Here is a 13,764-nt window from a genome sequence, read left to right as displayed (position 1 = left end):
CTCTGCCACTGGTTGCTAGCACCTCATTTGAAGTTAAGGAAAAGGGAAAATATGAAAGGATCGGGGGGGGGGGAGGCCCAGACAGACATGTAGACAGGTAATGGGAGCTAGGTCTGTATTATAACATACCTGTACCCGAAGCAGATGTTTCACAGCAGTTCTTCCAATATCAGCTGCTATGATTACCTTCCTCCTGGATATCTTATGTCCTACTATGGGCTACCAATGTGAACCTTTTTTTAGCGCAAAGTCATGAATGGCATTTGTTGGTATACTCATAACCAGCATTCGCTTTCAGTGTAAACTTTTGAAGAAAATAGACCACCACAGAGAAAGAGACTAGATAGGCCTTTTTAATGAGATCATCATGATTACATTGAAAAGGTTGGGAAGTTAATTAATCAGAACAAGCATAACAATGCAAAGCATTCAGGAAAATCAATTAGAGATTAGGAGAACACTAAAGTAGACCCGTAAACCGCTTAAAAGCCTGGATGTGAGCTGAATCCATGAACGGTGGAACTGCTCTCTGCCTTTGGCTATATCAACCACCTTCAATGAAATCTACAAAAGTCAGAAAAATAAAACATTTAAATATAAATGTCATTTTGTGCATACATGCTATGGAGATACTATCAGCATTAACATCATATGAACACAAAAAAACTGTGGTATAATACTTTGTCCCATCTAATTCTCTATCTACCCTACTATATAGCAACCAGTTCATTTTTTAAAGAACATTATTTCTTATTATATCAATACAAAATAATAATATTAGCATTATAGTTATTGGTTGCTTTAGTCGCAGAAATGACTCAAAGCAACTTACAAACATGATAGAATCGTTAAAACCAATTACAATAAACCACCAATAAAAACCTTCAAAAATCAATACAAATAAAAGACAGAATTAGCAGATCCTGCTCTACAAAAAGAGACAATAGCTACTTGAAAGGACATCAGATCAATGGCCTTTTTACTTGGTGCCTAAAACTACACAAAGATGGTTCCACGCAAGCCTCCCTGGAGAGAGAATTCCATGAGTGGGGAGATATCAGTGTAAAGGCCTTTCTCCTACTGCCAGCTTCCAGGCCTCTTATGGAGAGGGCACAAAATCTAGGGCCTCAGATGATGATTGCAAAGTCCAGGTTGGTTCATGTCAGTAGAGACAGCCTTTGAGATGGTACCACAAATATTAACAGTACTAGGTTATTTCTAGTAAGCATAATACAGTTAACGTCTGAATGACAGAGCATTATGTTGCTGTTTAGTCGTTTAGTCGTGTCCGACTCTTCGTGACCCCATGGACCAGAGCACGTCAGGCACTCCTGTCTTCCACTGCCTCCCACAGTTTGGTCAAACTCATGTTGGCAGCTTTGGGAACACTGTCCAACCAACTCGTCCTCTGTCGTCCCCTTCTCCTTGTGCCCTCAGTCTTTCCCAACATCAGGGTCTTTTCCATGGAGTCTTCTCTTCTCATGAGGTGGCCAAAGTATTGGAGCCTCAGCTTCACGATCTGTCCTTCCAGTGAGCACTCAGGGCTGATTTCCTTAAGAATGGATAGGTTTGATCTTATTGCAGTCCATAGGACTCTCAAGAGTCTCCTCCAGCACCATAATTCAAAAGCATCAATTCTTTGACGATCAGCCTTCTTTATGGTCCAGCTCTCACTTCCATACATCATTACTGGGAAAACCACAGCTTTACCTATACAGACCTTTGTCGGTAAGGTGACATCTCTGCTTTTTAAGATGCTGTCTAGGTTTGTCATCACTTTTCTCCAAGAAGCAGGCGTCTTTTAATTTTGTGATTGTTGTCACTATCTGCAGTGATCATGGAGCCCAAGAAAGTAAAATCTTTCACTGCCTCCATTTCTTCCCCTTCTGTTTGTCTGTTTGGTGATGGGACCAGTGGCCATGATCTTAATTTTTTTTTATGTTGAGCTTCAGACCATATGAGCATTATAAATAGGGTTACATTTTCTGTCATTGAAGCTGTGGTTTCTAAGTCCATGCCTGTGATGATTTTAGTCCATGACATGATTTCAACTTTGTCTAATACTTTAACTAGCTGGTCCTTAATTGTGGTTAGTCTTCAAAATGTTAGCGACACCTATTAAAACCAGTTGAGTCTGGGCAAAGATGCCTTACAACAATAGCTGGGATGCAGGAGGGGGAATCAGCAATAGGTTCTTGGTACTGAACCTTCTGTTTAGCCTAGCTGGAGTTAAATGTACACCACCTTACATCAGGTTTTCCATATACAATAACAAATAGAAAGTATGCTAATAATTCTAAAACTTTGGATGAAATATTACGTGAAATGGTAGTTATGGGAAGCCTATATCCCATATTATCTTATATGAAACTTTTTCTTTTGTTTTTGCTTCAGAATTTAGTATTGGTTTATTTACTGGTGATAAGGCAATACATTTTCTAAAGTCACTCTGAGGATTCAAGTTCATAAAATGTTGCCATTGAGGAAGGCAGCAAAGGAATCCCCCTCCCTGTTTTGTGATTATTGGGGTGGGTGGGGAAATCAAACGTCACTGGCTACAACAATCCCTGTAAAAACCCATGGAGAACTTTCCCATTATCTTCGAAGGTAGCCTGAATTTTTCAGGAATAGCTTCAGCAAAGAAACAGAGAACAAAATAGGATAAGTACCTAAAGTATCAGATTAAAGAGCCCTCCATTCATATATATATATATATAGAGAGAGAGAGAGAGAGATATTTTCCTTGTTTACAAAAGCACATGCACCGTCTCTTTCTTCAAGTTGGGCAAAAACAAACAAGATGAATTTTAACAGGGAGAAATGTAAAGTTTTGCACTTGGGCAAAAAAAATGAGAGGCACAAATACAAGATGGGGGACACCTGGCTTGAGAGCAGTACATGTGAAAAGGATCTAGGAGTCTTGGTTGACCACAAACTTGACATGAGCCAACAGTGTGACGCGGCAGCTAAAAAAGCCAATGCAATTCTGGGCTGCATCAATAGGAGTATAGCATCTAGATCAAGGGAAGTAATAGTGCCACTGTATTCTGCTCTGGTCAGACCTCACTTGGAGTACTGTGTCCAGTTCTGGGCACCACAGTTCAAGAAGGACACTGACAAACTGGAACGTGTCCAGAGGAGAGCAACCAAAATGGTCAAAGGCCTGGAAACGATGCCTTATGAGGAACGGCTAAGGGAGCTGGGCATGTTTAGCCTGGAGAAGAGGAGGTTAAGGGGTGATATGATAGCCATGTTCAAATATATAAAAGGATGTCATATAGAGGAGGGAGAAAGGTTGTTTTCTGCTGCTCCAGAGAAGCGGACACGGAGCAATGGATCCAAACTACAAGAAAGAAGATTCCACCTAAACATTAGGAAGAACAGTAAGAGCTGTTCGACAGTGGAATTTGCTGCCAAGGAGTGTGGTGGAGTCTCCTACTTTGGAGGTCTTTAAGCAGAGGCTTGACAACCATATGTCAGGAGTGCTCTGATGGTGTTTCCTGCTTGGCAGGGGGTTGGACTCGATGGCCCTTGTGGTCTCTTCCAACTCTGATTCTATGATTCTATGATTCTAAGATTCTAAGTTGTGTTTTCTACAGATCAGTTACATTTGTTATGAGACATTGGTGTTCTATGCACTGTAGCGAAACATAACAAGTGAATAGAAAGAGAACATACCTAAGTGATACTGACACAAAAACCCCATGCATACACTTGCTTACACAAGCAGCCACCCCACCCTCTCTCCCCCATCCTATAACACTTGTCCTTTACTGAAGCCCATGCCTATTTCATGGGTGATTGTTTTATGATCAGAGGTTGCTTCTGATGAAGTTGATCTTTGATTTGTTTGCTTGTTGTACGATTCTTTCAGAATTCAAGCAGCCCTTCAACACCATCTTGACACGTACTCATCTTTAGAAATGTTCTACTGAAAATAGGCCAATAGTACATCAAGCATCTAGGAAGCGTATTAACTGAAGTACTGACATGCAGGGATACCAACAGGATTTCCCGGACCTGTTATAATGATGGATGCTAATCTGGACAGTTCACATGGTTTATATCTATGGATCATGGCACTGTAACAGCTGGCATGAATTTAATATAAAATATACCCCTTACGATCTATTTGTGATCCTGGTACAAGTACCTATCTCCAGCGTGACCTGGAAAGATCAGTGAACATCCTGACCCTAATAGTTGCAGGAAAAATCAGAGCTCTAATCCTTGTATTTGCAAGGAAAGTCTGTTTACTATTTCTCAGCCTCCTGTAAGTAGGAACCAACTCCAAACAGACAAGTAAGAGCTCTTTTAAGGTAAGTCAGGAATTACAGAGATAAAGTCGTTGTCTTCCTTAAACCAAGGCATTGTACTCTTTATTTTAAGCTTAGACCCTAGGTTTTTAATGACGAGTTATCACACAGCTCCAATGGGACACCTCTTTGCTAAACTCTCTCAAGGATCAGCTCTACATGTCTCTGGACCACAGACAAAAAGAGCGGTTGAGAGACTCTGCTACCTTGCCATCATGGGGTTTTGAAGGGAGAGCTTTGTCACGGCTAAAATGGCCGCTGTTTCTTTAATGCAAATAAAGCTGGGTCTGCATGACTCACGGTCTGCACCAAGTTGTATATATAGAGTGAGAAATGTTAGTTTGGTTGCTGGTGTTTGGGTTGGTTGGTTGGTTAGTGCTGGTGTGTATAGTTATTCAGTCGTGTTTTGCACAAAGACTTTTAAGAATAAAACTCTGCAAGGATATTCTCGTGGACTCTTTTATGCAGACAAGGGTCCGAGAACCAGGCTAAAAAGGAGACAAAGGGAGGTCAGAACCTTTTCCTCCTTTTTTTGCTTTTTACAAACACTGACAAGCTTAACTCTCACAGAAGACACAGATCTCAGATCCATGGCTTGCTTTTTCTACTTCATGGTATGACAAGTTCTTTATTAAGCATAAAGGTTAAATGTATGCGTGTCTTTCTAATGTACACACATCCTGACTCCTTACAAAAGGCTCCATAACTCTCACTTGTATATGTAGGATTTATGTGCACAGTGGACATAGAATCATAGAATCATAGAATCATAGAATCATAGAATCATAGAATCCTAGAGTTGGAAGAGACCACAAGGGCCATCGAGTCCAACCCCCTGCCAAGCAGGAAACACCATCAGAGCACTCCTGACATATGGTTGTCAAGCCTCTGCTTAAAGACCTCCAAAGGAGAAGACTCCACCACACTCCTTGGCAGCAAATTCCACTGTCGAACAGCTCTTACTGTCAGGAAGTTCTGCATGTGGGTTTAGATGTATACCTTGCAATACTGGTGTAGAACATGAATTGGGCCCCTTGCATACACACCCAGCACTGTGTTGGAAAGAAACCAGGGTTGGCTCCAGTTTTCTGGGGGTCCTTTGGCACTGGGTATCTGTGGGCCCCTTGTTTCCTCCTCAAACCACACGCCTCCTCCATCATGGTCTCACCCTTTTCAAATAAAAGAAATCTTGACCAATAAGGTAATTCCTGCTTCTCAGGGAATAATATAAAATTTTGAAAATCTTAATTCATTGGGGTAAATTTATACAGAGGAGTGGAGAAAGGGTCTGGGCCCCAGAGACACAGTGACCATTGCCTCCACTACTGTCTTTCTTGGAATAGGGCTGGGCTGGCTTCCTCCTGCACACAGCATTTAGCAGGAAAATGCGCTGGACCCCTAGAAGCTCCTTGGTCCACAACTTATAATTTACTTTTTAAAAGAAAAGAAAGCTAAAAGTCCAGGCCCTCTGCTGGTTTGGAGCCCCGTAGAACTCTCTCCATTTTGCTTGTTTGTTGCGCCGTGACTTTCAGCATCCTGTTGCTATTGTTTCAAGTGCAAATGTAAAGAAAAACCCTCATTCCATTGTCAGTTGACTGAGTTTGTTTTCTACACCCAACCAAAGATAACAATGCTGTCCCTGGCAATTCCTCTGTGGATACAGAAATAAGGTGAAGGCCACCGCAGTCTAGCTTCCATCCCTGGCTGTAGGCCTAAAGGCTGCAGGGATGTTGCATCCCCTCACTGCCAGTGAGAAAACCTGCAATGGGAAACAAGCTCCCATTTGTGAGTCAGAGGACTAACAAAGGCTCTGTCACAAAGCAATGAGGTCATCCGCACATGGTGACACCTTCCTGATGAAAATCATGTGATACCAGTAATGGAACACTCTTGCAGGCCCCATGGGCTCCTCTGGCAACTGGAACAGCTTACGCAGCATTCCCAGGAAGGGGTCCTGGTGTTCTGGGGCTCACAGCTGCTCTCTTGTGAGCTCATGGTCTTAGCACAGTAAAACTGTGCAGACAGAGTTGAGGAGGTATCTGGGCATACCTACTTTATTTCTACTAATAACAGATTAAAGAACATAACTGTCAGAGCTGCTTCCAGATCCTAGCTCACAGAGGATCACGCTAGCCAGCAATCATTTAGTAAAAGTCTTTATTGAGTTACAGTTTCCATTCTCAAGCTGCTGCGTGCAACTCTACGTCTTATGGGTTAGACCGGCGAAGCTCCGTCTGAGTCTCCGCCCCTTGTACACCAACTTAATATCCTAGCCTTACTCCACCTTTTCCGCCTGACTGTTCTTCTCTGGGTCCCTCTGCCCCCCGGGGTCTCTTCCTTCCTGGATTCTTCTGACGCCGACCCCCCGGACCCTCCTGTCTCCTTGCGCCGGGCTTTAGGACCTGGCTCCCTTTCCGGGCTGCTTACTGCGCCACCTTCCTGTGCATTTGAACTTGGCGCGCGCGCCCAACCTTCCACTTTCCGTCTGACCGTTTCTTCACTCCCCGATGGAGGTGTGGCCACTCCTGACTCGTGCCCTCCCTCCTGTTGTGAGCTGCCAGCGCTTGATACCTGACGCCCTTCCTCTCCCCTGCTCTCTGTTGGTGACGCTGGTCCCGATTTCCAACTGCTCCCCTCTGAGCCCCCTCTGGCCCTTTCCTCCTGGGGTGTCCCCCTAGGCTCCCCCCTTGCCCTGGCCACTGGTGCTCCTTTCTGTGAATCTTCTGATTCACTGGAAAGACTCGGAGATCTCGGGTCGTCGTCATCACTCATCCTTTCTTCTGCCTCCTCCCCCTCGCTCTCTGTTTCCTCCCTTGCCCTTGCCTCTGCTCCTGAACCCCTGACAATAACAAACATGTATGAGAGGAGCAGCTCTCATATGGACATCCTGTCTCATCACAAGACAGAGCAGAAAGGAAAAATACAATAGTACCAGAGATGGAGGTCACACAGACAGGCTTCCTTTCTCACGGAACAGAAAGTAAACAATAGGATCAGATGATCCTTGCAATGGGAGGAGTGAAATACCAACAACTAGCTGCCCACTATATTGTCAAGAACTTGGGCTTCATGAGGAATTTTGTCCTATCTGTGATGGACAACTCTAGGAAGAGAGGTGTGTTAGGATATAGTTCCGTTCCACCTTAAAAGGAACAGGCATGACTGTTGTGTGTCACATGCCTGTTTACTTCCAGCACAGTCTGCTGGGAACTTCCGTTTGTATATTGCTTTTGCTATACTGCTGTGTGCTTGGACACAAAGGGAAGCAGACATGTTTTTTCCTTTGTTCCTGAACTATGCTGAATAAACGCCTGTAAATAATGCTTACACATTTCTCTGTCCGCCACTTCCGTTGTGAAGATTTATTCACTCTGCTGAAAGAGCGTGCTCAAGTTTCTGAAGGCTTATGAAACTATGAGTCGCTGATTGATGCTGCTCCAAGGGAGACCGGAGTTCGTCCGGCTGGTGGCTGGGGGCCTGCCTGATGTCCCCGTCTCCCCAGCAGCATCCCAACATGGTGGGATCTTTAGCCTTCTTTCCGTATTCAAAGTGCATTGGCTAAATGGACAAGAGGTGAATGGGAGCACTCTGGCAGTTCTACCATGTTGTTTCTAAGGACAGAACACCAGCAAGACATAAACTGTGTGTGTATAGGATTCTCTCTGCACATTTGGAAACCATGTTTTTAAAGAGGTAAGGAAATGGGACATTACACACAGACCTACTTACAGGCCCATGTTTTCATAGAATGTGTAAAAGGAGTGCCACTCATCTCATTTTTTACATTTGACTTGTCCTACCCGTAGTCCAAAATGGGATTCATTTTACTGCATCCAAAGCATCCGGCAGATAATCTCTGTGTTTCGAGAATGTGATAATATTTGTAATGTGCTAGATCATGGGCATTTAAATGTATTTTCCCTTTGACCTACATTAATCCTAACATAATGCAATATATAATTTTGAGAAGTTTGTAGAAAATGATCACCCAATTTAGATGGGATAAGAAAAGTCAGAGGATTATTTATTCCTCAGTAAAAGTGGTGTTTTATTTAATTTCCGTTAACTTAGGGCTAAATTTTGGAACCAGTAGTCATTATGTTTTGTTGTTCGAAGTATGGTGAGTGTTAAAAGATTGAAACAAATGTTTTATCTCATTTCAGGCATGGTTGACTAAATGTTGTGGGTTACTGAACTGAATGAAAAAAGTCAGTGTCTATCAATCACATGCAGCTCTTAATGAACCAGATAGTGCAGAAATAACAAAATGTGTGAATTACATTTTGGGGATACTGACATCGTAATGATACAATCTTATTAGAAAGTTGTTCTAAGAATGTAAGAATGTTGTATTTTGTTATTAGAGGTTTCGTGTTGTTGTTTTTAAAACAATTTAAAGAATAGGCTAAAACTCTGCCTAAGGAGGAGGAAGTGATCCTGTTCTCAGTCCATCTGCTGATCTTTATTAGACATTCAGCCACTTAGCAATAATAGTTTTAGAGAGTAATCAGAACTAAGGCCAAGGCCAGTTGTAGTGGAAGCACACCTCTCTGCCTGGTTTATCAGAGGACAGGGTTGCTCTCCTGTAACTAGGCTGCACTAGCTCTTGACAAAGTGGCATTTGGTGGCAAAAGGGGTGGCAGAATTCACCAACACTAAAGCCTGGGTGAAGAAGGGTTTGGGGGAGCATTCTGCGCTGCTATCTTCATGAATAGGAAGCTTTGCTGAGAGAGACAGTGTTTGACTGGAGCTACTGAATTAGGCAATCTTTCCACGGTCTTTAATCATGGAAAACTCGGTTGCTATTGCCACAATGAAAATTCTCCTGTACTCTATAGCCACAATGCACAAGTCTAGTGACTTATATTAGCCCAATATTTCAACACCTGGAGTGATGATGATGGATTGCTGTACACAACAAAATGGTTCCAGGTACTCAGTAAGCATGCCAAACGCTGAAATCCCTTGCTTGAATTTTCAGTGGTAACGTCAGAAAACTGTATGTATGAGCACAGAAGGGCAAGATTGCATTTCTGGTGATGGACTGTGGGTGTGAGTGTTATTTTAATTTGATGAAAGAGATATAACCAATATAGTTCAAATTAACATTCACATCCTCAGGTGCGCTCCTGAGTTGCTCGTCTGGTTTGGCACTTGCTTCCTGTGCCACCATCCCACCAGTTAAAACTAGTTTTCAGGTTGTTTGGTCTGTGTTGATGACATTGTTGCAGCTGTTATAGGGTATATATAGTAAATGCTTTTGACGTAGGTACAATAGTTATGGCAGAATGGTTGCCTTTCCTTGGGTGCTCTACTGTTTTATCTCCCTCAGTTCTGAGCTAGTGGCTTTGCAGTTGCCCCTCCTCCTTCCCTCCCCTTCAGCAGATGCCTGAGGCGCCACATGCATTTTGAGTCTCTAATCACTAGCACATATTCAAAATGCATGATGAAGTATGTTGAGGTAATGCTAATCTGCATTCATGATTGTGAGAAAATGTTCTTGACTGGCCAAAAGAACAAAATTTATATGCCTGGAGGGAGGGGTGGGGACACACGCATGCATAACTTAACAGCAGCAACAGCAGCAACAACCGAAAAACCTTTCATACTGGACAGCCCTGATCAAAACTTTGTGACTAACTCAACAATTAATACACGAATAAATCTTATTAATGTTTTCTGCTCCAGTTAAAATGATATACTTTCTGGTAAAGCAGGTGTTGGAAGAACCAAAGGGCAATAATGGGGTAAGATAAATCCCTTCCTTGTTTTCCAGTGATTAATGGGGATAGGGGGAATTATGTGGTGAAGGGAAGCTGAGACAAGAGAGTTAGGACTGTCCCCTGACCCTCTTCCTAAGCTGAAGGAATAATGTCTGGTGCACGGAGTCTTCTCTACTTGTCAAGGCTTCCTGCCTGGTTTAGAATTCTGATCTGATGTTGTGCCACGTTTCTAAGCACAGGTCCAAGCTTTAAAGCTCTGGGAATATCCACACTTCCTCTTGTCCCCCTGTTTCCCCCCAGTTGGAGCCAACAGCAATTCATATTTTCTCCAGCTTAACGTTGGCTCCAACCTAGTGCTAAAGGGTGGGTTTTCCTGGGAAATGAGTGGGGCAAGGGGGAAAGGCACTTGGACCCATGTCTAGAAAGCATGTGTTAAGCAGAAAACAGCTCAGTCCCATGCTTTCTAGGGACAAGCAGAAGTGTGGATGAGACCACTGTGTCCAAGCATATGTTTAAGCTTAAATAATCACTTCTGTTTTATTGCCACTTGGATTCCTGTAACTTCATGTTTTCATAATAATAATAATAATAATAATAATAATAATAATAATAATAATAATATCTTTATTGTCATTGCCCCCTCTCGGGGACAACGAAATTACTTGGCTGCTCCATCCACCCAGGTAGGGCACTCCACACAAAATCAAATCAACTATAAAAACACTAATTAAAACAATACAGTATAAAACAGCAAGGAAGATTAGATGACTTTCAAAGTCCAGGCTTCCCATTCAGGGCCGAGATCGCTCGGGAGAAGAAGCTGTTCTTAAGACGGCTCATTCTTGTCTTCATCGTCCTGTATCTCCGTCCCGACGGCAGGAGCTCGAAGAGACAGTGACCAGGATGTGATGGATCTTTTACTATGTCCAGTGCCTTCCTATGGCACCTTGTGGCATAAATCTGCTCTAAGGTGGAGAGTGGGCAGCCAACAATGCTCTCTGCTGCCTTAACAACCCTGCACAACCCCAACCTGTCCTGGGCAGTACAGCGTCCATACCACACACATAAGCCATAAGTGAGCACGCTCTCAATGGCACAGTGATAGAAGGCAAGCAGCAGTTTCTGCGGAAGATGGTTTTTCCTTAGAAGTCTCAAAAAGTACAGTCTCTGCTGTGCCTTCTTCACAAGCCCCCTTGTGTTGACACTCCAGGACAGATCCTCTTGTAATTCAATGCCCAAAAATCTGAACGTTGTTACCCTCTCCACACAGACCCCATCAATCAAAAGTGGCTCTTATGTTCTCTTATGTTCAGTGTCTCCTCTGTTGTCATTTTTTAATTATTTGTACTTTTATACTTTTGTATTAAGATGACACTTTTCTGGCGATTTCATGCTAAATCTGTAGGAGTTTATCACCAATGTAAGGTTAGCCTATAAACATCATGTTATTTAGTGCTCCCACCACGTGTCGGCCATTCATGTGTTTCCAGAATGCCCATAAAAGGAAAATAAGATGAATAAAACTGTAAATTGGTGAAGTTTCTCTTGAATTTCACAGTGGTGGCAAAAATAACGATTGTTTTGAGAATAACATCCAGTTCTTTTCTGTACGCAGGTTTGCGAAGACAAAGGCTTAGAAATTGCCTATCTCTGCTATAAAAGAAGATGGCAGGGAATGAAATTTTCAAATGCACTGAGCACCCACAACTAGTTGAAGATTCTTTAAACTAGGTCATTTGTAGCTTGCTTATGATCACACAGAAGCTAGGAAGAAACTCCAAATTTCCAAAGTCATATTTCAAATATATAACCATGGGCTCATTTTACCTCTTTTGCTGCAGCACCACATCAACTCTATCATAGTCTGCTACCTGGATAATAACACCTCCAGGAACCATAACTGCAGCTCTGCTCTTTAAAGAACTCACCACCACCACCCCTTGTTTGTAAATGTTCTTAAAATATGGGCAATTTTAAAGGGGGATCAGAGAGTCCATGCAGAACCATCAACGCTGTGTTAGCAGAGGGCCATTTCATTAGCAAGAAAAAGGTAGACATTTCCTGCAGGAATATCTGCCCTAACAAAAAATGTCAAGGAGTGGGGGAGATAGAGCTGAAGAAATACAAATGGAAGGTTACAACCCTATGCATGCATATTGTACACTGTTAACTATGAAAAATGGCTTGCAACACAATTTTTATGAGTGTGTGTTAATTTACTTCTAAAGAAACAGAGAATCCGACATAAAGTCATTCTTATTTAATTGAAATCGCTTTTTAAAAAAATAACATCGCTAATGCACACTTCAAAGCAAATGCAGTTCGCTACCTCAATATTGCAAGTTGGAAGGGATCACGGCTAGGTGATTTACAACAACCTTGCAGAGTTGTCCAGTGGTATTTAAAGCCTATGGCAGGTTGGGCTGAAACTGGGAGAGTAGCTTGCAACCTACTGCGACCATTTTAGAGAGGCTCTGCGTTTCACCAACATATGACGTATGGCTGGTGTGGATGTGGCACAGGGCCTTTTTGGTTGTGGTGTCTAAACTCTAAAACACAGATGGGGAACCTCAGGCCCAGGGCTTCTTTATCTTGCCCGTGGGCAAGATGCACCCTCTTGAAGCAAACTGCCTTGCCTGGCTGAATTGTGCCTGGAACACTGATAAAGCTTCTTGCTCACCTGGATAGAGGACAAGGAAGTGAGTGTGACTGTGAAGATGCTAGCCTACCAGAAAAATGATAACATTCATTGCTCTGCACAATTTTGTATCTGGCCCTGCCAACCAATGGCATGTGCCCCTTCAATTTTTTTTTTAATTGCCCCAAAAGGCACAACAGTTCTCATGCTAAAAAATATTCCTCACCCTTGCTCTAGAACTCTTTCTCTTCCGATTCTCCACTAACCATTTAATTCTTAACGAGTAGAAAAATGTGAATGCCATCTTGTTTCAGCAGGCTTTTAATACCAGATTATGGGTTTTGCTGCCTGATCTTGTAGCTGATTGTGCTCTCTTCTGCATAGCAAGCTGTTGATTCCTTATTGTTTTTGATTATATTTTGTCTTTTATGATTGCATGTCACTTTGGCTGAAAAACAATGGATATATTTGAAAAATAATTTAATTTAAAAAAACTCCTAGCATTTGCTTACCCCATGTGGAGACTGACAAACATAGCATGCATAGAGGCAGAAATGTGAGACTGCATCAAGAGCTTAGCATTTGCTATTGTCTTGTCATGTGACTCGGGTATTTCCCCATTGGGGGGGCATACAATTAAATGATGTATAGGCTGACTAGGTCAGGCACACCTTGGAAGGGAGGGCATTCCACAGACCTTGCACTTTGCAGCCTTATCTTTGCACTTTTCATAACATTCATCAGATGAGAAGGAACCTCGTACTTCTGCTGAATCTCACTTCAGGCCGCACATCAATAGAAATTCTAATTTTAATTCTGCTGCTTGTATATTGGGAAGTTAGTAAACATTGTGCTTTTGGGGGACAAATTCTCTCTCTCACACACAAGACAATTCACTTCTTCCCTGGTCTGCTCTTTAGTTTTCTGCCCCCATTTCCAAGAGGACCTTTTGCACGGGAGAGAACTTCCAGAGATACGTGAAGCTGAAGGCATAACCTCTGCATAGATTTCTGGAACAGAGCAATTATTCATTGCAATAAATGGTTGTATTAACATTCATTGTACCAATTGCGGATTTGAGTGAATG

The 13,764-nt window shown here is 42.5% G+C and overlaps 1 long non-coding RNA gene across 1 annotated transcript; it reads left to right on the top strand.

Moving 5' to 3' along the window:
- The first annotated feature begins 7,171 nt into the window (after positions 1-7,171).
- On the top strand, positions 7,172-12,234 carry LOC309531750. The gene is made up of 2 exons (XR_014219422.1): positions 7,172-8,524; positions 11,655-12,234. It is a non-coding gene; the product is annotated as an uncharacterized lncRNA (long non-coding RNA).
- The last annotated feature ends 1,530 nt before the right edge of the window (positions 12,235-13,764 follow it).

The sequence above is a fragment of the Podarcis vaucheri genome, assembly GCF_965113315.1.
Source record: "Podarcis vaucheri genome assembly, chromosome: 4".
In the NCBI taxonomy this organism is placed as follows: domain Eukaryota; kingdom Metazoa; phylum Chordata; class Lepidosauria; order Squamata; family Lacertidae; genus Podarcis; species Podarcis vaucheri.
This window is presented reverse-complemented; position numbering and strand designations above follow the sequence as displayed.